This window comes from Diceros bicornis, chromosome 3, assembly GCF_020826845.1.
Source record: "Diceros bicornis minor isolate mBicDic1 chromosome 3, mDicBic1.mat.cur, whole genome shotgun sequence".
In the NCBI taxonomy this organism is placed as follows: Eukaryota; Metazoa; Chordata; class Mammalia; order Perissodactyla; family Rhinocerotidae; genus Diceros; species Diceros bicornis.
The window spans coordinates 79,204,155-79,230,751 of NC_080742.1; the positions used below are offsets into that span (position 1 = coordinate 79,204,155).

At 37.5% G+C, this 26,597-nt stretch overlaps 1 long non-coding RNA gene across 1 annotated transcript; it reads left to right on the top strand.

Moving 5' to 3' along the window:
- The first annotated feature begins 764 nt into the window (after nt 1–764).
- Nucleotides 765–26,133, top strand: LOC131397373 (uncharacterized). Its single transcript, XR_009216757.1, has 3 exons — nt 765–885; nt 2,285–2,341; nt 25,833–26,133. It is a non-coding gene; the product is annotated as an uncharacterized LOC131397373 (long non-coding RNA).
- The last annotated feature ends 464 nt before the right edge of the window (nt 26,134–26,597 follow it).

Consider the following 26,597-nt stretch of genomic DNA (forward strand, 5'->3'; position numbering starts at 1 on the left):
GTGTGTTTGCATTCTCTACCATGCCCTTTTGGGAGATTTATTTAAATTCTTGTACATCATGGGCACTGGCCAGTCAGACCAGACGCTGACTTGTGTGTATTCTAGTGCATTCTGGGTGAATATTAGCCCTTTTTTATACAATGAAACCTAATTCTAAGATATTAGGACTGAAAGGAAAGAAATAAAAAATAAGTGAGGAGATCTAAAAATAAAAATGCATTAGTTGATTCTGCAGCCAAGGCAATGGCTTCAATTCTTTATTTCTTCTATTTCCTCTACTGAAATGATTTTTTTATTGAAACTGACTTTCCCACTGCTCTCTTTTTGAGATGTGGCAAATTTACAAAACCAGGCCCCAGAATCAGAAAAAAAATACCATAGAGCAGTGGAACCCAAACTTTAACGTGCTTGGGGTCATCTAGAGACTTTGTTAGGACAGGGCCTCCTGGGCCCCATCCCCAGAGTTTCTGATTCGGTATGTGGTGTAATAAGAAATATATTTGGTTTTTGTCCCTGGTTCTTGGCACAGAGCTCCTGAAACCCTTGGTGGTAGGAGTGTCTTTTGTTATTCATAAGAAGCCTCTTTTGAATACACCAGAGTTTATGCTAATGAGGGTGGGACCCCTACATAGCCCTCAGGATGGGGCTGAAAGACCAAGTGATGAGGAGGTTGAAACTTCAGCCCCACCCACTGACCTCTGGAAAAGGGGAGAACTGGAGATGAGGCTCTATAAAAACTCTTCAACAAGATTTGAGGAGCTTCCAGGTTGGTGAACACACTCACATGCTGGGAGGGTGGTGCACCCCAACTCCTGAGCATGGGACCCTTCTGGACCTCGCCCTACGTACCTCTTCATCTGTGTCCTGTATAATAAACTGGTAAATGTAAGTAAATGTTTCCCTGAGCTTTGTAAGCCATTCTAAAAAATTATCAAACCCAAGGAGTGGGTTATGGGAACCCCGATTTATAGACAGTTGGTCAGAAGCGCAGGTAACACCTGGACTTGTGATGAGTGTCTGAAGTGGGGGCAGTCTTGTGGGACTGACTCTTTAAGCTGTGGGATCTGACAGTATCTCTAGGTAGATAGTGTCAGAATTGAGTTAAATTTATAGGACACACAGTCAGTGTCCACTGAGATTGGAGAATTGTTTGGTGGTGCTATAACACCCGCCAGAAGTAGGTCTGAGGTGGGTCCTGAGAATTTACATGTCTAACAAGTTCCCAGGTGATGCTGCTGCTGGCCCAGGGACACACTTTGAGAACCACTGTAGTAACTTGGCTCACATAACGATGGTTGTCTGGTGGCCCTTCAGATTATTCTTCTCCATTTTACATTTTATATTGGTGCTCTTTGCTGCTTGTGAGAGAAGAAGAGATTATAAATTGGCTGAAAAACAATTTGTTTGCCTTAAATATTAAGCATCTTTCTCAAGACTTTTATCTCTCATGCCTTATTTTGTGTTCACAATGTAAAGAATCCTGGGAAGACAGTTGTGGAAAGGTCTTGGGTCCTTTCCCAAACTTTCTAATGGGTTTTATTCAGTTTCCCAAAGTAGTGACTATATATATTTTCTGGATATATAGATGAAAATTCTTATAAAAAAGCAAATTCATTTGCAGTTACAAAGATATATTTGAATGATTTAATTCCTTATTGGAGATGGTCCTTGTTTCCATTGTCAGAGAAAATGGATTGGGCAGTAAATCAAATAAGTAAATTTCAGTGTTTAACAACTTTTATACTTCCTTACCACCCTTACAGTGCAGGAGGAACTAAGAAAAGACATAGTATTTCAAATAAAACAGTGGCTATGCTGTTATAACACTAGACGGATTTATGTCAAAGTGAGATATCTGTTAATCTGGAGGCTTCTTTTTATTGGGAAAAGAATCTAGCATTCTAATATAATTGGGTTTAACCCCACATTCTTGTTGAACATACTAGGAAACTTAAGAAAGAAAACTGAGGCAAAGAAATAACTCATAAATTTTAACTAAATCATAAACCCTCTGGGAGTTTTCACATTTGAAGTTGGCTCATAGCCAGAGGAGACCAGGAAGGTAACCAGGTTCTCAACCTAAGATCTCTACCCAGATCACTGCCATCTTGGAAAATGGATTAAATTACTACATCTGGGCCCATGGCCCAGCCTACATGGATTAGGACATGCTTCTTTGTGGTGTTCCAGTCAAACTGCCTAGAAGTAGATTTATTTCAGTTACTTTAAAAATATTGCTTTAAATTGTCATCCCTCCTGAACAACTCATGGTGGCCATTGGCAGGTGGAAAGGCAGTCCTGAAGCTGAAGCCTCACATCGTAAGCACAATAGTGGCCACAGGTAAGCCAGGTATGGGAAGTGACCTCAGCACTAATGGACCTGCGATACTGCAGGGCAGGTAACTAAGGCACTTTTGACTGGAAATGATACTCTTCCAGATTCCTTCCCCTACAACCTGACTTGAGATAATGACATCTCCTTACCTAGTAAGAGCCCTCATGCTTACAATGCAGCCACTATGCTCACATCAGCCCGGACACATCTACCCGAATTCTCCTCCTTGATGTGATTATCAGCTAGTTCCTTGTCTATATGTATAAAAGCATCTTCCTGCATGTTTCAAATAAACTCACTCTGGTCGTGTGAGCTTCCCCTGCAGAGCAGAACACTTATAAATATGTGCCTGCAGGAAAAAAAACAACAAAACGCTTCTTGCTGTAAATGGAACAAAAAGAGGAAGAATAATGTGAAAATGTCCCTGCTGCCTGGTATTCTATTTATATCCAGGCAAGGTATATTTATGAAGTACATAGAGCCAGATTCAAGGCTGAGTCTGAATTGGTATGATCTAAATGAATGCACTTTGCTGGGGTATAAAAGTTAAATCTGTATCACCTAGCTCTGATATCTGGAAATGTTTACACAAAGTTTTGAAACTTAAAGTACACTCGTATTACACTGCTGATGTCAACATTCAGAAAAAAATAGGATTATGCATGAAACAGGTCTTTGGAATCTTTTTGTGTGTGTGTGTGTGAGGAAGATCAGCCCTGAGCTAACACCCATGCCAATCCTCCTCTTTTTGCTGAGGAAGACCGGCTCTGAGCTAACATCCATTGCCAATCCTTCTCCTTTTTTTTTTTCCCCAAAGCCCCAGTAGATAGTTGTATGTCATAGCTGCACATCCTTCCAGTTGCTGTATGTGGGATGCGGCCTCAGCATGGCCGGAGAAGCGGTGCGTCGGTGCGCGCCGGGGATCCGAACCCCGGCTGCCAGTAGCGGAGCGTGCACACTGAACAGCTAAGCCACGGGGCCGGCCCCTGGAATCTTTTTCCCTAAAGGAAGGCATTGCCCAGAACATCTAAATAAATTCTAAATAATAGTCAGTAAATCAGAGGGCAGTCTGGTTTCTGTTACAATCAGTGCCAGACCAAGTCTTATAAAATTCTTCGGTTCTGTGGTCAAGAAGTTCTCTCCACCATGCATTTCAGTTGGCAATATCGAGATAAAGAGAAGCTTTTATGAAAGGGTCTACATGAGTCAGTCTGGTGGAAGAAATTACCTGCCATAATATCCATTCGAACTACAAGATCCCTTTATTTTTTTAAGTCATGTACTTATTTTCAGTTTTAAGTAGTGGTGGTAGATTCTGGTAGTTCTGGTAGTTTCCAGTAAGCATGCTTGTTTCATTTGAGTACTGGACATGAAAGAAACTCATTGAAGTGGTACGGTATATGTGCCATATAAGTGGCATATACATAAGTGTGTGTGTGTATGTGTGTGTACAGAAGTATGTCCCTTAACAATGGGGATACACACTGAGAGACATAGTTAGGCAATTTTGTCATTGTGTGAACATCATAGAGTGTACTTACACAAACCTAGATGGTATAGCCTACTACACACCTAGGCTATGGTACTAATCTTATGGGACCACCATCATATATGTGATCCATCATTGACCAAAATGTCGTTTTATATATATATATATAGAGAGAGAGAGAGAGAGAGAGAGAGAGAGAGATTATTTATTATGAGAAATTGGCTCACTCAATTATGGAGGCTGAGAAGTTCTACGATCTGCCATCTGCAAGCTGGAGGCCCAGGAAAGCCAATGGTATAATTCCAATCTGAGTTGAAGGCCTGAGAGCCAGGGGAACTGGTGGTGTAAATCCCAGTCTAAGGGCAGAAGAAGACCAATGTCTCAGCTCAGCAGGCAGCGAGGAAGAAAAAGGAGTGAGGTCTTCTTTCCTCTGCCTTTTGTTCTATTCAGGCTCTCAATGGATTGGAAGATGCTCATCCACATTAGGGAGGGCAATCTACTTTACTGAGTCTACTAATTCAAATGCTAACTTCATCTGGAAACATCCTCACAGATCCAGAAATGATGTTTAATCTGGGCACCCTATGGTGCAGTCAAACTGACACATAAAATTAACCATCACACTGTTCTTCAAAAATGAACATGAAATAAAGTGATTCCCAGATAAACAGAGCCTGAGAGAATTTATCTTAGACCTGCCTCACACTAATACTAAAAGAAGTTCTTTAAGCTGAAAAGAAATGACACCAGACAAAATTCAAATCCAAAGGAGTGATTTGAGTAATTTGTGGATAAATACAAATAATTGTATAAATTTTCTTTTTTTTCCCCTCTTTATTTAAAAGACCTAAGATTGTTTAAAGCAATAATTAACACTGTATTGTGGGGTTTATAACATATATAGATGTAATAGCACATTATATGCTATATCTCTATATATTATAAACTATAAAAATATAAACATATTAAACATAAATATATAGATAGCATCTATAGGTGTACAGATGTAAGGAGGGAGAAGGAAATGGAGCTATAGTGGAGTAAAGTTTCTGTGTTTTAACAGGATTACATGAATGTTAATCTGAAGTAGATTGTGATCAATTAAGCTGCATATTATAATCCCTGGAGTAACCACTAAGAAGATAATTCAAATGTATAGTTAAAAAATCAAGAGGAATTTAAATGGTGCACTAAAAGTTTTGTTTAACATAAAAGTAGGCAATCATGAGGAAGAGAGTAACAAAAAAGACTTAAACATACAGAAAACAAATAGAAAAATACCAGGTGTAAATCCAATCATATCAATAATTACATTAATGTGAATGAACTAAACACTCCAATCAAAAGGCGGATATTGTCAGAACGGATAAAAAAGCAAGATCCAACTACATTCTGACTACAAAACCACACTTAAGATTCAAAGACACAAATGAGTTGAAAGTAAATTAATAGAAAAAGATATACTATGCAAACAGTATTCATAAGAAAGCTGGAATTTTAGCTATATTAATATCACATAAAATGGATGTTAAGACTCAAAATATTGCTAGAAACCAAAAGAGACATTTCATAATGATAAAAAAAAAAAGGCCAATACATCAGGAAGATGTAACAATTATAAAAGTATATATACAAGAGAAAGCCCCAAAATACTGAGGCAAAAATTGACAGAATCGAAAGGAGAAATGGATGATTCAACAATTATAGACAGAACTTCATTAGTTAATACAACAAGTAGACAGAAAATTAGCAAGATATAGAAGACTTGAATAACACTATTAATCAACTTAAACTCACTAACATTTTATATAACAATCCACTCCACAATAGCAGAAAACATTCTTTCAAGCACACATGGAATATTCTTCAGCATAGACTATATGCTAGTCCTAAAACAAGTCTCAATAAATTAAAAATGTTACAATCTTTCAAAGTATACCTGACTACAATGAAACTAAATTAGAAATTAAGAGAAAGAAATATGGGAAGTCTCCAAATCTTTGAAAATTAAGCCACACACTACTAAATAACCCATGTGTCAAAGAAGAACCCACAACAGGAATTTTAAAATATTTTGAACATAATGAAAATGAAAACATAATATATCAAAATTTATGGGATTCCAATTCTTGCCCTAGAATCTGTCCCTATATCATCCTTCTCCAAATAGCTGGACCAGGAATAATTTTCTTCACTTCAAGATGAATAACAACTACAAAAAAAAAAAAAAAAAAAGAAAGAAAGAAAAAGAAAAAACCCAAAGAACAAAACAAAACAAAACGAATCCATAATGAGACCTATGGAAAAGTGCAAGAGAAAAAAAGAAAAGAGCCATGATAAATAAGAGACAGAAAAAATACATACACTAAAGGGGGCCGGTGGTGTAGTAGGTAAGTTTGTGTGCTCCACTTCAGCAGCCTGGGGTTTGTGGGTTCGGATCCTGGGTGCAGACCTATGCACTGCTCATCAAGCCATGCTGTGGTGGCATCCCATATACAAAAAATAGAGGAGACTGGCACAGATGTTAGCTCAAGGACAATCTTCCTCAAGCAAAAAGAGGCAGACTGGCATTGGAAGTTAGCTCAGGGCTAAGCTTCCTCATGAAAAAAAAAAAACATACTAGAAAGATTACCTCATGATCTGGTAAAAATTGCAAAGAAAGAATTCTTTATGAAATCAAATAATTTAATAAGGAAATGATCGCCATGAAAAATAAGTTCAAATAAGAAATATAGAGTCTCAAGAAAGAAATTATAGGACAGTAGAAGAAAATAAAAATACATTAGTAGAGATCTGGAAAATGAAGAGCGGAGAAAAATAAAATTATCATGAAAAGGAAAATCACTATTGAAGCAGCAAAGAGGAGACCAGACCCTGCTGACTATACACCTGGGGCCATGAGATAAAGCCTTCAGAAAATTGAACAATATTAAGTGGAAAGGAAAAAAGAGTTCAAATGGATTGGATAGAATATGATGCGTATGGAAAATAGAGAGCTAAGAGTTAATGTACTCAAAATTAGTAACCCAGGAAAAAAAGGATAGAACATAAGAACAAGAGAAAAAGCATTCAAAGATAAATTTCAAGGACTAGGTCATGAAATAGACTTGAATCTACAGAAAGAAAGAAAATATCACATATACTAATACACACTGAGACATAATCTGGTTAAGTTATAACATAAAGGTAATGAAGAATGAAGAATGAATCTGGTGGACGTCAGGCAAAAAAATAAGACGGCTTTAAAGGAGAATCAGGAGTGTCATCAGCATCATGGCGGAGTGAGCTTTCTCGTAAACTCTTCCCATGATAAGATACAGCAAAAGGGTCCATCATAGACCAACAAGAGACACTCACACTGCAGATAGGGACATTGGAAAGACCCACACTGCTGCACATCTGAGAGTGGATGTGCTGAGGCCCCCGGAGGAAGCGGGGAGAGGTAAGGAGAAATCCTCTCCCTCTCCAACAGATCAGCAACTTGGGTCGCATGGCTCCCAGAGAGAGGGGAGGGCGACCATCTGCGGGGAAACTGCAGCTCTGTATGCTCTCTCAGCCAATGGGAAACCGCCACACAGAGGACTCAGAACAGCTGCAGGGGTGCCATCAACATTTGAGCACCCCAGGAGAGCGGATAACAAGGTGCAAGCGAGAAGACCCCCCCGAGGGGCCCAGTGGGCAAAAGAGAGAGCCCTTCCCCCCCCATGCCCGACACTGCAGCTCAGCCAACCAGTCAGAGCAGCCCCAGAGGACCACAGGCGGCCCGTGGCGGCAGAGCAGCTGGGGTGGAGTGCGGCTGGCCCACAGTGGAGGAGCAGCCACAGCGGAGTGCAGGGGGCTCAGATTACACAGCCTTTGACCCCCCCACGGTGACAGCAGGTGGAGACTGCAACTAGATATTTCCAGGATGAGGAAAAACAAAGCCAATACAGCAACCATAGTGCAAAAGTACATTAAATCACCAGACCAGAAGGAAAATGACAAGCACCCAGAAATCAACCCTGAAGGCACAGAAATCCATAACCTAAATGACAGAGAATTCAAAATAGCTATCATAGAAAAGCTCAATGAAATACAAGAAGACACAATAAACAATTCAATGGGATAAGGAGTTTCTTCACAAAAGAGATTGAAATCATAAAGAAAAACCAATCAATATTGATGGAAATGAAGAACACAATGGAGGAGACAAAGGAGAATATGGACTCTTTAAAGAACAGAGCTGACAAAATGGTGGAAAGAATTAGCATTATAGAGGATAGGAATACAGATATGCTCCAGATGGAGGAGGAGAGAGAACTAAGACTAAAAAGAAATGAAGAAATTCTCCGAGAAATATCCGACTCAATTAGGAAATGTAACATAAGAATTATAGGTATTCCTGAGGGAGAAGTGAGGGAGAGAGGAACAGAGAGCCTATTCAAGGAAATAATAGCTGAGAAGTTCCCAAATCTGGAGAAGGAGCAGGAAATACCAGTAAGTGAAGCCAATAGGTCGCCAAAATATGTCACCATGAAAAGAGCCTCTCCAAGGCATATAATAGTGAAACTGGCAAAAGTCAATGACAAAGAAACAATATTAAGGGCAGCTAGACAAAAACAAAGAATAATGTACAAAGGAACTCCCATCAGGCTTTCACCAGATTTCTCAACAGAAACTTTACAGGCTAGGAGAGACTGGAATAATATATTCAAAATACCGAAAGACAAAAACTTTCAGCTAAGAATACTCTATCCAGTGAAAATATCCTTCAAATATGATGGAGAAATAATAACTTTCCCAGATCAACAAAAGCTAAAGGAGTTTATGGCCACAAGACCACCACTACAAGAAATATTCAAGAAGGCCCTCAGGACTGAAAAAAAGAAGAGAAAGGGAATACAAAGCTTTGAGCAAGGAGAAAAATAGGTAGACAAAATCAGAAAAATAGATCTTTACTGGAATAGGTTAGCAACCACTTAAATACCAAAATCAAAGATCAAAGTCAAAGGAAGGAAATCACAAAAAATAAATATAACCTCATCACTTTAAACACACACCCACAACACAAGATAGAATAAGTTGTGACAAGAATAACTTGGAAGGGGAAGAGGAAAGAGATTGAATTGACTTAGTATAAGGGAATAAGAGGCCATCAGATAATGGACTATCTCATACACAAGATTTTTTATACAAACCTCCAGGTAAACACTAAACAAATAATCAGAACAAAATCACGTATGATAAATAAAGAGAACACTAAAAGAGTCATAAGACAGAACAACGAAACTGAATTGGCAGTCTGAAACACATGGGACAAGAAACAAAGGAAATCCAAAAGAACCAGAAAATAAGCGATAAAACAGCAACATGAAGCCCTCATATATTAATAATTACTCTAAGTGTAAATGGATTGAACTTTCCAATCAAAAGACACGGAGTGGCAGGATGGATTAAAAAGCAAGACCTAACAATATGCTGCCTCCAGGAAACACATCTCAGCTCTAAAGACAAACACAGGCTCAGAGTGAAAGGATGGAAGACAATACTCCAAGCTAATGGCAAACAAAAGAAAGCAGGTGTTGCCATACTCATACCAAACAAAGTAGACTTAAAGAAACAGGTTAAGAGAGACAAAGAGGGGCAATATATAATGATAAAAGGGACATTCCACCAAGAAGACATATCAATTATAAATATATATGCACCCAACATAGGAGCACCAAAGTATGTAAAGCAACCATTAACAAACCTAATAGGAGATATTAACAACAACACAATAATAGTAGAGGATCTTAACATGCCACTTACATCAATGGATAGATCATCCAGACAAAAAGTCAATAAAGAAATAGCGGACTTAAATGAAAAACTGGACGAGATGGACCTAGTACATATACGGAACACTCCATCCAAAAACAGCTGTCTACACATTCTTCTCAAGCATGCAAGAAACATTCTCAAGGATAGACCATATGTTGGGAAACAAGGCAAGCCTCAATAAATTTAAGAAGATTGAAATCATAACAAGCATCTTTTCAGACCATAATGCTATGAAACTGGAAATCAACCACAAGAAAAAAACTGGGAAAGTGACAAAGATGTGGAGATTAAACAACATGCTACTGAACAACCAATGGATCATTGATGAAATTAAAGGAGAAATAAAAAAAAAATCTGGAAACAAACGAAAAAGAAAATACATTATACCAACTTGTATGGGATGCAGCAAAAGTGGTCCTGAGAGGGACATTCATAGCAATACAGGCCCACCTCAACAAACAAGAAAAAGCCCTAATAAGCAACCTAAATTACACCTAACAGAATGAGAAAAAGAAGAACAAACAAAGCCCAAAGTCAGCAGAAGGAGAGAAATAATAAAAATTAGAGCAGAAATAAATGAAATTGACACCAAAAAAACAGTAGAAAGGATTAATGAAACAAAGAGTTGGTTCTTTGAGAAGATAAACAAAATTGACAAACCCTTAGCCAGACTCACAAAGAAAAAAAGAGAAAAGGCTCAAATAAATAAAATTAGAAATGAAAGAGGAGAAATAACCACAGATACCACAGATATACAAAGGATTATAAGAGAATACTATGAGAAACTATATGCCAACAAATTGGACAATCTAGAAGAAATGGATAAATTCTTAGACTCATACAACCTCCCAAAACTGAACCCAGAAGAAATGGAGAATCTGAACAGACCAGTCACAAGTAAAGAGATTGAAACAGTAATCAAAAACCTCCCAAAAAACAAAAGCCCAGGACCAGATGGCTTCTCTGGTGAATTTTACCAAACATTCAAGGAAGATTTAATACCCATCCTTCTCAAACTATTCCAAAAAATAGAGGAAGATGGAACACTTCCCAACACATTCTACTAGGCCAACATCACCCTGATACCAAAGCCAGGCAAAGACAATACAAAAAAGGAACATTACAGGCCAGTATCGCTGATGAACATAGATACAAAAATCCTCAACAAAATATTGGCAAACCGAATACAGCAATACATTAAAAAGATCATACACCATGATCAAGTGGGATTTATACCGGGGACACAAGGATGGTTCAACATCCACAAATCGATCAACGTGATACACCATATCAACAAAACGAGGAATAAAAACCACATGGTCATCTCAATTGATGCAGAGAAGACATTGACAAGATCCAACATCCATTTATGACAAAAACTCTCAACAAAATGGGTATAGAAGGAAAGTTCCTCAAAAATAATAAAGGAGAATCAGTTTGGCTTCACATTACTACCTGGCAACATTCAGTATTTTTAGACAGAAAAAAAGTGATGAATATTTTTACCAAATTTTTATCCAAGTTTAAGGCAGATATTTTCAAATATGGTTCCCTGGTGTATTTCTTGAACAAATTATTAGAAGTTGAACTTCTGTGAATCAAATGGTAAATGGGAAAGTTTTGGTTCAAAAAACAACTGGTGGCATTGAATCCACTGCATGAAAAACTAAGGCTAACCAACTGAGGGAATAGTTAGAAAATCACAGATAAGTATTTAATCTCCAGGTAGAAAAATGGTTCATCTAAAGTCAGAAGATGGAAAAGGAGAAAAAGTGGGAGATAGTTTAAATATGTCAATCTGCTCATCTTCCATAATGAAGAGTTAGTAGATACTCTTCAAAGTTGATAAATTAACATGAGAAATATTAGTATATTACTTAAAGGTATAACAATAATATTGGGTAGCCAAATTTGGGTATGAAGGGGAGGATGGTGTGATGAGATGTAGAATTACACTTATTCCTCATTTTTCAAAGTGGGAATCCAATATAAATCTAATGGTACAGCAAAGGAAGATTTAGTGTACTGTATCAATATGCAAAACGTGGGATTAATTTTGCTATTATAAGAAAACAATACTCACATTGGATCAGAAAGCAAAACTATTTATAAAGGACACACTAAAACAAAGTGATTTGAAGAGTTCAAAACTAAGAGGATAGGAAAACATGTACAAGATAAATAAATAGAAAACAGAGATTTTAATATCAGACATGGCAAATTAAAGAGCATTAAATGAGATAAACATGCCATTCCACATTCATGACTTAACAGTCATGCACATTCACACATCAAATAAAATATAAAAACAAAGAAAATCTGGAAGAACCACAAAGAGAAATAGTAATAGAAGACCTTAATTCACCTTTTTGCTACTCATGATAGATAAGCAGATTTAAAAACTAACTGTAGTGGGCATTGTGGACATCTCCCCAGTAGTTCTTTACCCCTCTCCCATTGAGTAGCAGCACGAGGTTCAGTTGGAGGGAGGTTAGTAGTGATGGAGGGAATTAATTCCAACTAGGATCAGGATTAGGCTCTCATTGTTTTAACCTCATCAGGACCATCTTGTCAGGCCTGCCCGTGATTGTTTCGGCAAACCAGGCCTGTGCTGTCACTGCACGGTATGCCCCTTGCCTGTGATTCCTTAGGTGCAGACATGGGCAAATAACCTGATTTATGCCAAAAAGTTGGAAAATTTGCTGGGGCCTCTGGGCAAAGTTTCCTCATTCTAAAAAAAGAAGATACATGGTCACCTGTCTTTAGAATGTCATTGAGTGGGATTGTGAGTTCTGGAACTACTTGGGCATCTTGCAAAGCACGGGGCTAACACTGACAAGCAAGAGAGTTTGGCCCAACAGAATCACAGGGAAATGATCCGTGCTGTAGCCTCTGCATAAGTCAACTTGATGCTCACCCTCTTTCTGACTTTCAAATACGGCTCAGATAATTAATAAGATAAATAAGGTAATTAATTAGGTATATCTAATTGAGACAGCCAGCCCTGGTAGCCTGGTGGTTGAGATTCGGTGCTCTCACCGCCATAGCCTGGGTTCATTTCCCCATCAGGGAACGACACCACCAGTCTGTCAGTTGTCATACTGTGGCGGCTGCATGTTGCTGTGATGCTGAAAGCTATGTCACTGGGATTTTGAATACCATCAGGGTCACCCGTGGTGGACAGTTTTAAGTGGAGCTTCCAGACTAAGACAGACTAGGAAGAAGGACCTGGCCACCCACTTCTGAAAAAATTGGCCATGAAAACCCTGTAAATAGCAAGGGAGCATTGTCTGATATAGTTCCAGAAGGTGAGAGGATGGTGCAGAAAGACTGGGCAGGGTTCCGCTCTGCTACACGGGGTTGCTAGAGTCAGAATTGACTCGATGGCACTAACAACAACTATCTAATTGAGATATACAAAACTCCACACCTGAAAAGCAAGCATACACCTTGTTTTCAAGTGCCCATGAAATTTTCCAAAATTGACCATGTACCAGGCCACAAATAAAACATCAATCCAAAGTAAAAATCGCAATATCATAGCTTCCAATCACAGTACAGTAAAGCTAGAAATGAATATCAAATCTAGAAAATTCAGTCATAAATACTAACATATATGAACAACAAAGAATAAAAATAAAGTTCACAGCAGCACTATTCATTTTAGCCAAAAGGTAGAAATAACCCATATGTCTATCAACTGACGAATGGATAAACAAAATTTGGTATATCTGTACAATGCTTAGAAAGTAAATTAGTGGCACCAGTGACTGGGGGAGACTGGCAAATGAGAAGAGACTGTTAACGGGTATGGGGCTTTTTAGGGGGATGTTCTGGAATTAGATAGTGGTGATAGTTGTACAACTTTTTGAATATACTAAAAATCACTGAATCATATACTTTAAAAGGATACCTTTTACATATGTGGATTATATCTTAATATAAAAAGTGACATACTTCTGCCATATTCTATTGGTCACAGAGACCAACCCTAATACAATGTGGGTAGGGACACAAGGGCGTGAATATCCAGAAGCAGGGAGCATCTGGGGACTCTTGAGGCTGGCTACCACCTACATCTTCAAAACTCTGTGACCTATGATGCCCTACCTCTTCTTCCATGCCCAATACCTTCAACTGGTGCAACTGCTAATTCACCAACACTAACATCCGTGCACTTATCTCCTTTCATGGGCCTGACCAGGCTATATTTCCCAGCTCCTTTTCTATCCTTAAGGGTGTCCTGTTTGAACAAGGGTGATATGATTTGAAAATCATGTTCCAACCCACCGTTATTTCTTACTGAGCTGTCCACTCTCAAGTATAACAGTTTCCACTTTTAAGAATCTCAACTATATTAAATGTAGATACATTATCTTCAATGGTAATAAAAATCTTGTCAGGTAGAGTTGCATATTATTGGTGAGGAAACTGAGGCTTGGAAAGGTTACATAATTTGCCCAAGGTTTCACTGCTAGTAAGTGGCAGAGCAAGGCTTATAAACCATATAATAACAATCACCACAATAGTTAATATATATTGAATATTTACTGTGTCAGGCATTATTCCATGTACTTTCCATGGATTATCTCATTTAATCATCACACCCTGATGAGGTAGGTACTATTATCAATATTTTACAAATGGGAAACTGAGGCTCAGAGAGTTTAATTGACAGACCCAAAGTTACAAAGATAGTGAGTGACAGAGCAGAGACTAGAACCCAGCTTGTTTGACTCTTGGTGCACTTTTCATTATAGCTCACTGCCTCTCAGAGTAGAGTAGAGCTGAGGGAGGGTTTCAGATTTTTATTTACGTATTATTCATTAATTTATGTACATATCCATTATATCTTTGCTCCAGAAAAAAAATGTGAAGTGGCCAGAGGGTCTAAATTCTCTTTTCATGAGGATATAACTAACTTATCTTTCTCTTGGAGAAAATAACTGACTCCAGTTTTCCATACAGATCTTTCACAGAAAGTCTGAGTGAATTTTTCTAAATTCTGTCCCTACATCCTACTTATACCTTTTGAAGTTTCTGTCTAGTAATTTCCCTCTTTTAACTCTCACCATAAAGGGAGATAGTGAACAAAACCTTTGAGACCTAACTCCATCAAAATGGTTTCCTCACAAACCACCTTGTCTCAAGAAAGATGTCCAGGTCCCAGAGGGGGCGCTGTGGTTCCAGTTAGTGCATCTGCTGCAGAGTTCCCACTTGGGTTTTCTTCCTTTCGCGTCCTCTGAATGATGAATCGCAATATAAATTTAGGATCATCTTTTGTAGGAACTGGACAACTTCCTCGTCAAACACAAATCAAACACAAAAATCTGATTTTCTCGGAGGAAAAGGAAACAGCTGAGGTTTCTGCATAATTAGAATGAGAGGAGAAGGCTCCCCCTAGCAAAGAATTAGAGATAGAAACAGATTTATGTGAACAAAGTTAATGAAAACGAAGCTTCAGGACCACCCACTCACATAACCCTTTCCAAGGTCTCAGGAAGAGGTCCAGCACTGTGTTCAAATGGTCATATGTTTCTGTAAAATTTGCAAAATGCATTATTTATTTTAACCACAGTCAGTTAAAAATTCAACTTTCCCTTGGTCACATGCCTTTTCAAATCCAGTACTACTGGGTGGCCTTAGATTACTTGGATCTGGTTAAGGCAAAGTGGAGCTGGGGATACATTTATTTTGGGGTTAATAGAATATCTTTATGTGATTTGCAGTCATTTCTGTAGAGTTAAGTTATTGCTAGGCACGCTGGTGCTGGAATGGCTTCCAAAATACTACTATGACCCACGGAGCCAACTCACCCAACATCAAGACATAGAAGTGTGGGCCAGTGGTCTTACTGCAATAGCAATGTGTGCCCAGCACCAAAATTATCTTGGTCATGGAGGAAGAAGAAAGTTTGGAATGTAAGGAAGTTAGTCCACAGGGCATTCTTGCAATTGTTAGGCATGAACAATTACAAGCACAAGATTTGGTTCTCATAGATGCCTAGTCAAAACAGAAGTACTCTTTTATCATTGTAAACTATATTTTACAATGCAGCACATCCAGTTATAAATACACTATACATTTCCATGAGTATCACACAAAAGAATATTTCCAGGGTATGAACCTATAACCACAAACAGTAACTTCTGTGGATGAAGTTGCACCTTTTATGCATCCCTACAGGCAATCATAAAATATGTACATATACATGTATAATAAATATATGTAATATGTATAATAAAAAATATATAAAACTATGCTAGAGGAGTGAAAGTCTTTCTCTTCTCTCTATAGAAAATGATATTATAAAATCACTGTCATTTAAACAAGTGATCAAAGAGTATGCAGCCAAGATATGAATGGAGATATATCATAGAGGTTTGTCAGGCAATAAATTAATAAAAATATTGGATTAGATTTGTGATGTTTGTGGTATTTGTCAGCTTTTTACAATTTTTTAATTTGCTATGACTATTTTTTCATTTTAAATAAATATGCTCATTCATTCCTAATTTTATATTTGAAATTTGTGTTCTCTTGCTCACAATAGACCTCCAAAATTACATACATTTCAGGCCCCACAAGACCTGGATAGGCCCCTGATTGGAGATGCTCTCTCCGATAACTAGAGCTGAAGGATAGATATAAAATACATTTAAAACTTTGGCTTATTTAATAATCTGAGATTTTATTTCCGAATTTAAGTTTTAGTTCTATAAATGTCCTTTTTTTACTCAGTTTTATTGAGGTATAGTTTATACACGGTAATATGCAAGGATGTTAATTATACATTTCAATGACTTTTGACAAACGTATGTGTAAGATAATGAAAAATATATATCTTGGTCTCTGCCCTTGGTGTCTGGCACAGAGCTCCTAAACTCTATAAATTCCTGAGTGGTAAGAGCACTAGGAGTGTCTTTTGTTCTAACGAGGTGACTCTGGCTGGGCTCCTGGATGGGGGCTGGTCCCCAGGAAGATCAAGCCATGGTTAGAAGCTTGGAATTTTCAGCCCCACCCTCATCCTCCAGAGAGGGGAAAATAGCTTGAAATGGAGTTAATAATTAATAATGCCTACATGAGGAAGCCTCCATAAAATCCCAATAGCACAGGATTCAGAGAGCTTCCAGGTTGGCAAACACATCCATGAATCAGGAGAGTGACACACCCCAACTCCACGGGGACAGAAGCTCCTGTGCCCGAGACACTCCCGGACTTCATTCTATGTATCTCTTCATCTGGATCTCCATCTCTATCCTTTATCAGAGCCTTTAATAAACTGACAAACGTTAAGTAAGCATTTCCTTGAGTTCAGTGAGCCATTCCAGTAAACTAATCAAACTTGAGGAGGGCGTCATGGGAACCCCATTTTGTAGCCACGTCAGACATGGGTAACCTGGGGACCTACAACTTGTGACTGGTATCTGAAGTGGGGTGGGAGCGGTCTTGTGGGACTGAGCCCTTAACTTGTGGGATCTGATAGTGTCAGAATTGAGTTAAATTGTAGGGCACCCAGCTGGTGTTGCAGAGAATTTCTTGGTGTGGGAAAAACTCCCACTCGCTCATTGACCAGAAGTGAAGTGTTTTATGTGAATGTGGTAGCAGTGTGAGACACACAGGAGAAACCCAGGAGGGAAAGACTGGGTTTTTCCCTACACAGGAGGAGAACTACAGGTTTTTCTAACTCAGTATGAACCCATGAAACTAACACCCAAATAAAGATGTAAAACATTTTCATCATCTCAAAAAATTCCCTTGTGCCACACTTTCCAGTAAATCCTCCCCCGCCAGAGGCAACTGATATACTGATTTTTATCACCAGAGATTAGTTTGCTGTTTTTGTACTTCATATATGTGAAATAATGAAGTACTTATTCCTTTGTGTCTGGCTTCTTCCCTCAGCATGTTTCTGAGATTCACCCATACTGTTGCGTATGTCAGTGATCTCTTTCTTTTTATTGCTGAGTAGTATTCCATTGTGCGCCTGTATCACTATTTATCCATTCTCCTGTTAAACATTTGGGTTATTTTTAGGCTTGGGGTATTCTGAATAAAGCTGCTATAAATATTTATGTGTAAGTTGTTTTGTGAAAATAGATTTTCTTTTCTCTTGGGAATGTGCTTAGGAATGGGATTGCTGGGTCCTATGGTAGGTGGATATTTAACTTTACAAGGAATTGCCAAAACTTTTTCCAAAGAGGTGGTACCATTTTACATTCCCATCAGCACTTAAAGAGAGTACCAGTTGTTTCATACACTCGCAAATATTCTAACAGGTGTCAAGTGGTGTCTTGTTGTGGTTTTAATTTACATTTCTTGATTAATAATGATATTGAGTGCCTTTTCCCGTGTTTACTAACCATTTCTATATCTTCCTTTGTGAAGTATCTTTCCAAATAGTTTTTCCATTTTATTTGGATTGTTTGTCTTTTATTCTTGAGTTGTAGGAGTTCTTTATAAACTCTGGATGTAAGTCTTTTGATATATATATAACATTTTCTCTCAGTCTGTGGTCTGTCATCTTTTTTTCTTTAACTTTTTATTTTGGAATAATTTTAGAGTTACAAAAGAGTTGCAAAAATAGTAGAGAGAATTCCTGTAAACCCTTTCTTGGCTTCCTCTAAAGTTACTATCTTATATTTTCCCACAAATTTCAAGGTTTTCTGGTTATCTTGTTGTTAATGATTTCTAATTTAATTCTATTGTGGTCAGAGAACATGTTCTGTAAAATTTCAACATTTTAAAATTTTTATGACTTGCTTTATGAACCAGCATATGATTTATCTTGTTTCCATGTACACATGAAAAGAATTTATTTTCTGCAGGTGTTGGATGTAATATTTAATAAGTATAAATTAGGCCAAATGGGATAATAGTGTTGCTCAAATCTTTTACATCCTTATGAATTTGTGTCCACTGGTTCTATCAAATAGAGTGTTGAAATCAACTAAAATTGTGGAATTGTCTAATTTTCTCTTTCAATTCTATCAAGTTTTACTGCATATTTTTGAAGCTCTGTTATTAGAACTGTTATATCTTTCTGATAAATACAAATTTAGAACTGTTATGTCTTCCTGATAAAAGAACTATTTTTCATTATGAAATATGCCTCTTTATCATTGGTAATTCTTCTTATTTTGAGTCTACATTTTCTGATATTAGTCATTCTAGCTTTTTTTATGATTAATGTTTGCACACTATTTTTCTACCCCTTTACTTTCAATGTATCTGTGTATTTATATTTAAAGTTCATCTTTTGTAAATAGAATGTAGTTGGGTCTTTTTTCTAGTCTGACAATTTCTGCTTTTAATCAAAAGGTTTAGTCCATTTACATTTAATGTAATTATTGACGTGGTTGACTTTGCATCTATCATCTTAGTATCTCTTTTTTGTCTGTCTAACTATTCTTTCTCCCTTTGTCTTTTTTTCCTGCCTTCTTTTAGGTTAATCAATTATTTTTTTAGTATTCCATTTTATCTCCTTTATTTTTTTTATTTTTTTTTTTAAAGATTTTATTTATTTTATTTTTCCCCCCAAAGCCCCAGCAGATAGTTGTATGTCATAGCTGCACATCCTTCCAGCTGCTGCATGTGGGACTCAGCCCCAGGATGGACGGAGAAGTGGTGCCTCGATGCGCACCCGGGATCCAAACCCGGGCCACCAGCATCGCAGCGCGCGCACTTAACCACCAAGCCACAGGGCCGGCCCTCTCCTTTATTAATTTTTTAAGCTACACCTCTTCCTTTAAGTGCTTACTCTAGGGTTATGGTATGGATATTTAATTTATCACAGTTTCCTTTGAATTAATATACTACCTCTTCACATATAATTCAAGGACATTACAATATTATATTTCCAATAACCTCCATCTTGGACTTGTGCTATTGTTATTTACAACATATTTATCAATAAAATTCTACATATATTGTAAACCACACAATACATTGTTATTATTTCTACTTTAGTCAATTTTCCTTTAAAGAAATTAATGAAATAAAAAATAAATTAAAAAAATATTTATACTCATACTTACTATTTCTGGTACTCTTCATTGATTCCTGTAGATCTGTTTCCAATTGGTATCATTCTTTTTATCCTGAAGATCTTCCTTTTACATTTCTTGTAGTGCAGGTCTTCTGGCAACAAATTCTATCAGATTTTATTTATCTATAAATATCTTTATTTTGATTTTCTTTTTGAAGAGATGTTTGCTAGAATTCTACTTGACTTTTTTCCTTCAGCATTTTAAAGATGTTCCATTGTTTTGACTTCCATTGTTTCTAATAAGATGCCATTCATAGTTCTCATTGTCCCTCCACCCTGCCCCTCTCCCTCAGCTGCTTTGGAGATTTTCTCTTTCTCTTATCTTTCAGCAGTTTGACTATTATGTGCCTAAACATAGTTTTCCTTTTTTTCCCATCTTGCATGAGCTTTACGGAGCTACTTGGTGCTTTGTGTGTGTTTACTATCAAATTTGGAAAATATTGGCTATTATTTTTTCAAATATTTTTTCCTCTCTATTTTCTCTCTCTTGTTCTTCAGAGACTTCAATTACATATATGTTAGGTCACTGCAAATTGTTCCGCACTTTACTGATGCTTTATTTATTTTTATTTCCATCTTTTTCTCTCTGTGCTTTATTTGGCAAAACTTTCATTGGCCTGTGTTCAAATTTCACTGATCTTTTCTTCTGTGGTGTCCAATATACTTTTAAGACTATTCAATGAATTTTATATTTCATATATTGTATTTCTTGTGTCTTCATCCATTCTTTCCATCTTTCCCTGTTAATTCCTAACCATATTTATAGTACTTGTTTTAAGGTCATAAGTCAGCTAATTCCTCTGTCTAGGTTATCTGTGGGTCTCTTATTAACTATTTTTTCTCTTGACTATGAATCACATTTTCTTGCTTTTTCATATCTCATGATTTTTTGTTGTATGCCAGAAATTGTGTATATAAGTACAGTAGAGACTGATGTATAATATTTTTTTGTTTTGTTTTATTTCCTAGAACTTTGAAGTCCTTTCTTCCATTACCTAGAGTAATGGGTTGTTCATCCAGGGGCCACTAAGATTTGAAAGCTGGAGTTGGGCTACAGCTTTAATTAGGTTGAGTTCACCTCTGCTTTCAAATGGAATGAAGGAAATCTTACTTTGCTTTTAGGCCCAACTCCAGCTTCCTGCACTGTTGATACTGAAGGACTCAGCTCTTTGATATGATCAGAATTTAAGCTGGGAGGAGGTTAGTTGCCACTTAAGTTGGTTTGGATTGACCTATAGATTCAACTCCAGCTAGACCCTGGAATCAGGGCACTGCAAGATAACACAAACCCTCTAGTTTCCAGCCCCATCTCCACTGATGCTTCAGGCATCCCTTTTGCCACTTTCTACAGCAATTTCTTTAGACAGTGGCGGGAGAATTGTTGGGCTGAATAATTTATTTTGTATTGGGGCTCTTCCAAATTCCAATCAATCCTTTCAGCCCACACTATTGTTAAGAACTCAATGGATTTTTCCTTTTCTCTTCAAAATCTATCTATATCTAGGCCACTTCTCTACATACCTAGCCCAGAGTAGACATTGACCCCTAGGTATAAAAATATCCACAACTCTTTACCCACCTATAAAGGGCTTGTGATACTCTGCTATTTAGTTTATTAAGACTATTACTATCCACTTCTCCTTGAGAACTTTGATGATAAATATGCTTTTTAAAAATTTCACGTGTTTTTTCTCGTTATTCTGAAAGCAACAGTTTCTACAATCTATTCTGCTATTGTTAGGAGGAGTGTTCCATAGATGTCTGTTAGGTCTAGAGAGTTTATAGTGCTGTTCAAGTATTCTACTTTTTTTCTTCTGCCTATTCTACTCATTATTGAAAATGGGATATTGAAGCCTCCAAATATTATTGCTGAATTGTATATTTCTCCCTTCAATTCTATATTTTTTTCTTTCTGTACTTTTTAATACACTGTATTCATTGTTTGTGAGAAGTCAAGTGTTAATCTTATTGAGATTCTCTTATAAGTGATGAGTCATTTTTTCCTTGCTGCTTCCAAATTTTTCTCTTTATCTTTGGCTTTCAGCATTTGTGTTTATTTTACTAAGGGTGCGTTGAGCTTCTTGAATGTATAGATTAAGGTTTTTCACCAAATTTGGGGAGTTTTCAGCCATTATTTCTCCTCCTTTCTCTCTCTCCTCTCCTTCCCATTACATGTATGTTGGTGTGCTTAATGGTATCTCACATTTCTCAGAGACTGGTTATTTTTCTTCATTCTTTTTTCTCTCTGTTCTTCAGATTATATAATCTCTATAAATTTATCTTCAAAATTGTTGACTTTTTCTTTTGGCTGCTCAAATGTAACGTTGAACCTCTCTAGTTAATTTTTCATTTCTGTTATTGTACTTTTCCACTTCAGAATTTCCTTTTTTTTTTTTTATAATTTCTATCCCTTTATTGTATTGATATTTTCTATTTTATGAGACGTCATTATACTTTCCTTTATTTCTTTAAGAATGGTTTCCATTAGCTCTTTAAACACTTTATAATGACTGCTTTGAAGTCTTTGTCTATTAAACTCAACAGTTGGGCCCTTTCATAGGCAGCCTGTTGCGTGCTTTTTTCCTGTGTATGGGTCACACTTTCCTTTCTCTCTGCATGTCTCAAAATTATGTGTTGAAAACTACATTTTAGATAATATACTGTAGCAACTCAGGATACTGATTTCCTCCCACCCCAAGGCTTGTTGTTTTTGTTTGCTCATTTGTGTAGTGACTGGCTACAATATTTTAGTAAAGTCTGTTTCCCCCACAGCATGAAGCCTCTGATGTTGCTTGTCAGAGAGTGCAACCCTGGGCATGTACACGGTCATCCTGGTAAGACCATGGCTTTTGCAGGACTCTCTTGGACTGTCTCTTTCTCTGATCACACCAGCTGTTACACTCACTAATTCCCAGTTGATTGCTCTAATGTTTTCAATGCCCTGGGGTATACATTGCTCCACAGTCTGACCTGATTAAATCGGGCCCCTTTGCAGGGTTGCTTTTGAGGCAGGACTGGAGGCTTGCTCTGACTTCAGGAGGGTTCTTCATGGCTGTCTCTGTCCCTGGTTATTTGGGTTAAGTCAGCTGGCCTACGGTTTAGCTTGTTGCTCTAATGGAGCCACCAGCCTCCTCTTAGTTGCTTACCACCAAAATCTCCATTGTTTTTGAGAGTGTCCTTAGTCCGGAATTTCCTCACGCTCTATTTCAAATAAAGTCAGTTCTTTTGAGGAGAGCTTGGATGCTCTCTAATCCTCTGGACTGCCTCTCACCCTTGGCAAAAATCTCTGGAGCTGGCTTCTCTTGGAGAGACACCCTGCTATTGGAGCAGGGTGCTGGGTAGGTGGCCTGCCTCTCTTGGCGTGGAACTTCTGCCCTGTGAGCAAACCAGAGCAAGGGTAATTAGGGCCCCAATATGCTTTACCAGCTGTGCTGGGATAGAGCCTCTATGCTATGAGTTTGGGCTGGGTGGAGGAAGGAAGTCTTGGCCTCTCAGCCTTACTCACCAGGACTTTAGCCTCTGCAACTCTGCAACTCCCACTCTTATCCACCAGCTCCCATTCCCCATGGCTGATGGAGGGCACTGGGGGCATTAATACTCCTTTCCACCCTTCTTGGATAGCTCATGGGCTGAGCAGGTGTATGAGTCAGCTCAATAACAAAACACCATAGACTAGGTGGCTTAAACACCAGAAATGTATTTCCTCACAGTTCTAGAGACGGGAAGTCTGAGAACATAGTGCCAGTGTGGTCAGGTTCTGGTGAAAACTTTCCTCCTGGCCTGTAGGTGGCCATTGTCTCACTATGTCCTCATACCATGGAGAGAGAGAGCAAGCTCTATGGTTCATCTTCCTGTAAGGGCACTAATCCCATCATGAAGGCCCCAGCTTCATGACTTTATCTAAACCCAATTACCTCCACATGCCCCATCTCCTAATACCATCACATGGATGGTTAAGGCTTCAACTATGAATTTTGGGGGGACACAAGCATTCAGTCCATAACAGCACACTTCAGTGGCTTTCAGAAGGCCTTGAGGCAGAAAAGCAGAAACATCTGGCATGCCCCTTAAGGCAGGCTTCTGTTAGCATGAATATATATTTTACGTATTGATTATGCTGGTTAGATTTTCTATAATCTTTCTTAGTTTTTGTCCATTTCACCTGTGTCAGACCAAAAATGATGTCTCCTAGTTTTGGTGTCATTTTCTGTATTTCTCTTGTATATCCTTAAGTTTCTCATTCATAAAGGAGTTTCTGTGCTTTTGTGTCATGTATATTCACAACTGATATATTGTCATTGTGAATTGTGGCTCTTGGCATTATCAAGTATTCTGCTATCTCATTTAATGCTTTTTGTCCAAATTCAATGTTTTTTGATATCATGATCACAGTCTCTGCTTTCTCATTGTTTTACTTGCCTGCTATAAATTTACATATCCCTCTAGTTCTAGCAATTCTGAATCCCTGTGATGCAGGTGTATGTCCTGAACACAGCACAGAGTGGGGGTTTGCTTTGTAAATCAACCTGAAAATCTTTTTCTTTTAATAGGTGGATTTCCATTTACATGTATTGAAATGAATGACAGGTTTGGTATAACATCTATTTTAATGGTATATTTACTGTGTATTTTGTTTTATTTAACATGTTCTTTTCTCTGTGTAGTATGTTTTCTGTGCCCTTTTAAAATTTTCTTTGATGTTTAGAAAATCTTGAAAATACGTTCTTGCAGTGACCTCCCAGTCTTCACATGTTGCTCCTCCTCTGTGTGTGTCTATGTCCAAGTTTCCCCTTTTATAAGGACACTGGTCATATTGGATTACAGCCCCACCCTACTCCAGTAGGAGCTCACCTTAACTAATTACATCTGCAATGACACTATTTCCAAATAAGGTCATGTTCCGAGGTGCTGGGGGTTAGGGTTTCAACATATGAATTTTGGGGAGACACAACTCAACACATAACAACTCCCATCTTTATATCTGCTGTGGTGCCTCAAACTCTGTCCTTTGATTCTTCAAGCCAGTAAAATTGTGGGTTTCTATACAAGATTAGGTGCCCCCACCGAGGAGGACTGTGGGCTGCCCCCAGGCTAAAAGCCATCACAATGGAAAATGTACTTAGTACCCTGCTCTTCTTCCAAGTGTCAATCCTCCTCCAGTTTCTGCATCCTTTTGGTTGTTCTCCAACACCTTCAAGTGGTTGTTTTTATATTTTGACTGGAACTTATGGTTGTTATTTGCAGGAGGATTGGCCCAAAGAAGTTCTTCCACCATTGCTGCAAGACTCACATTTTATACCTTCCTGTTTTGTTGTGCTTTGTTACTCTTGTTCTGAGTTTTTGAATTTGCGACTTTAGGTGTTTTTCATATTTGCAAGTGTTTAAGAATGTTTAATTCAGATTGGTTATTGTGCATCCGTTTCCTTCTGCTTCATTTTTGGGAAGGAATTTTATCAGCTGAAATATTTTGATTTTTATTTTATGTTCCCTTTACATATTCGCTTTGCTTGGATGTTATCTGCCATTTCCCATTCATTTGGAAATGTCCCATTTTTTTCTTGGACCAGCAATAACAGGCAAGGATAAGGATTTTAGACAGTTTACCATATTTCGCAATTCAAGAGCGCCCTCTTCTGTTGGTTTAGAAAATTGTAGTTTCTTTAGTAATTATTTGGGGTAGGTTGGTGTCTTGATTTTCTTCTACTAGTTATTACTTTTAATTTTTAAAAATATGCTTAACTTCCTGAGGTGCTAATGATGTTTTATTTCTTGATGTGTGTGATGGTTGTAAGAGTGTGTTCACTTAGAGAAAATTCAATGAGCTGTACACTTATGATATATGCATATTATACTTCAGTAAAAAGCTAAAAATATACTTAAGCCTGTAATTCTATAATGACTAATGTCAAGAATGAAACAGTATTATGTTTGAGAACATCATCTTCTATCTTACACTCTTGTTATGACCTACCTACTATTTTTCTTCATTTGTTACTCTAAAAATTATACTTTGTAGATAAGCTTTAAAAGAATATTTTATAAATACACTTAATGGTATCTTACAGTTACTTGTTTTCAAATCATTCTATGCTCACTGCCAGTCTTTTCAAATTATGTCTTTATCATTCACGAATTGTTTATCTTGATTTATCTTACAGGTGGCTGATGTATCACATCAAATAATTTTTAGTGGAAAATAGCCACAGTCAAGGAGCACTCCTTCACAGTTTCACCGTTAAAACTACCACAACCTTTCATATCTAGGAATGTCTTCCTGTTGCTTCAAAGAAGAAGAAAATTTGCCAGATCACAAACATTTCCCCTTGAAACTTGTTAGACAATGTTCTCTTACTTTCTGACATCACATGTTGTGACAGAATATGAAGCCAGCCTTGTTTTTTAAAATTCCATTGTCTAATTTTTTGTTGCTCTTAAATAAAAGTACAATTGACTTTCTAATATTGATCTTGTATCTAGCAGCCTTGCTAATGCATTTATTAATTCTAATAGTCTATCTGTTGATGCTTTTGAATTTTCTACATACATAATTCTGTCATCTCTGGATTAAAAAAAAAACTTTATCAATTCTATCTGCTGCTCCCTACTAGGACTCTGTTCCCTGGCTTTACTGTGATATAGCAAATGCCCTTGGGGGAAAAGCCGGGGTAAATGTGAAGCCCACCTTACTGTGTTTCCCTTGTCTCGGGTATCATAGCCCCTCAAATCCTTCCTGAGATACATGCTCTTCAAATATTTCAGATTTTAAATGTACATTGTACATGTTTTATAGTTGTTTTCAGTAGGAGAATTCATCTGATATTAGCTTCCAACATGGCTGGACCAGAAGTGCAGCCTGCCTTTTCCCCTTGCTTATAAACTTTATTTTCCTCTTATATGTTTGTAGGATTTATCCTTTACCCTCA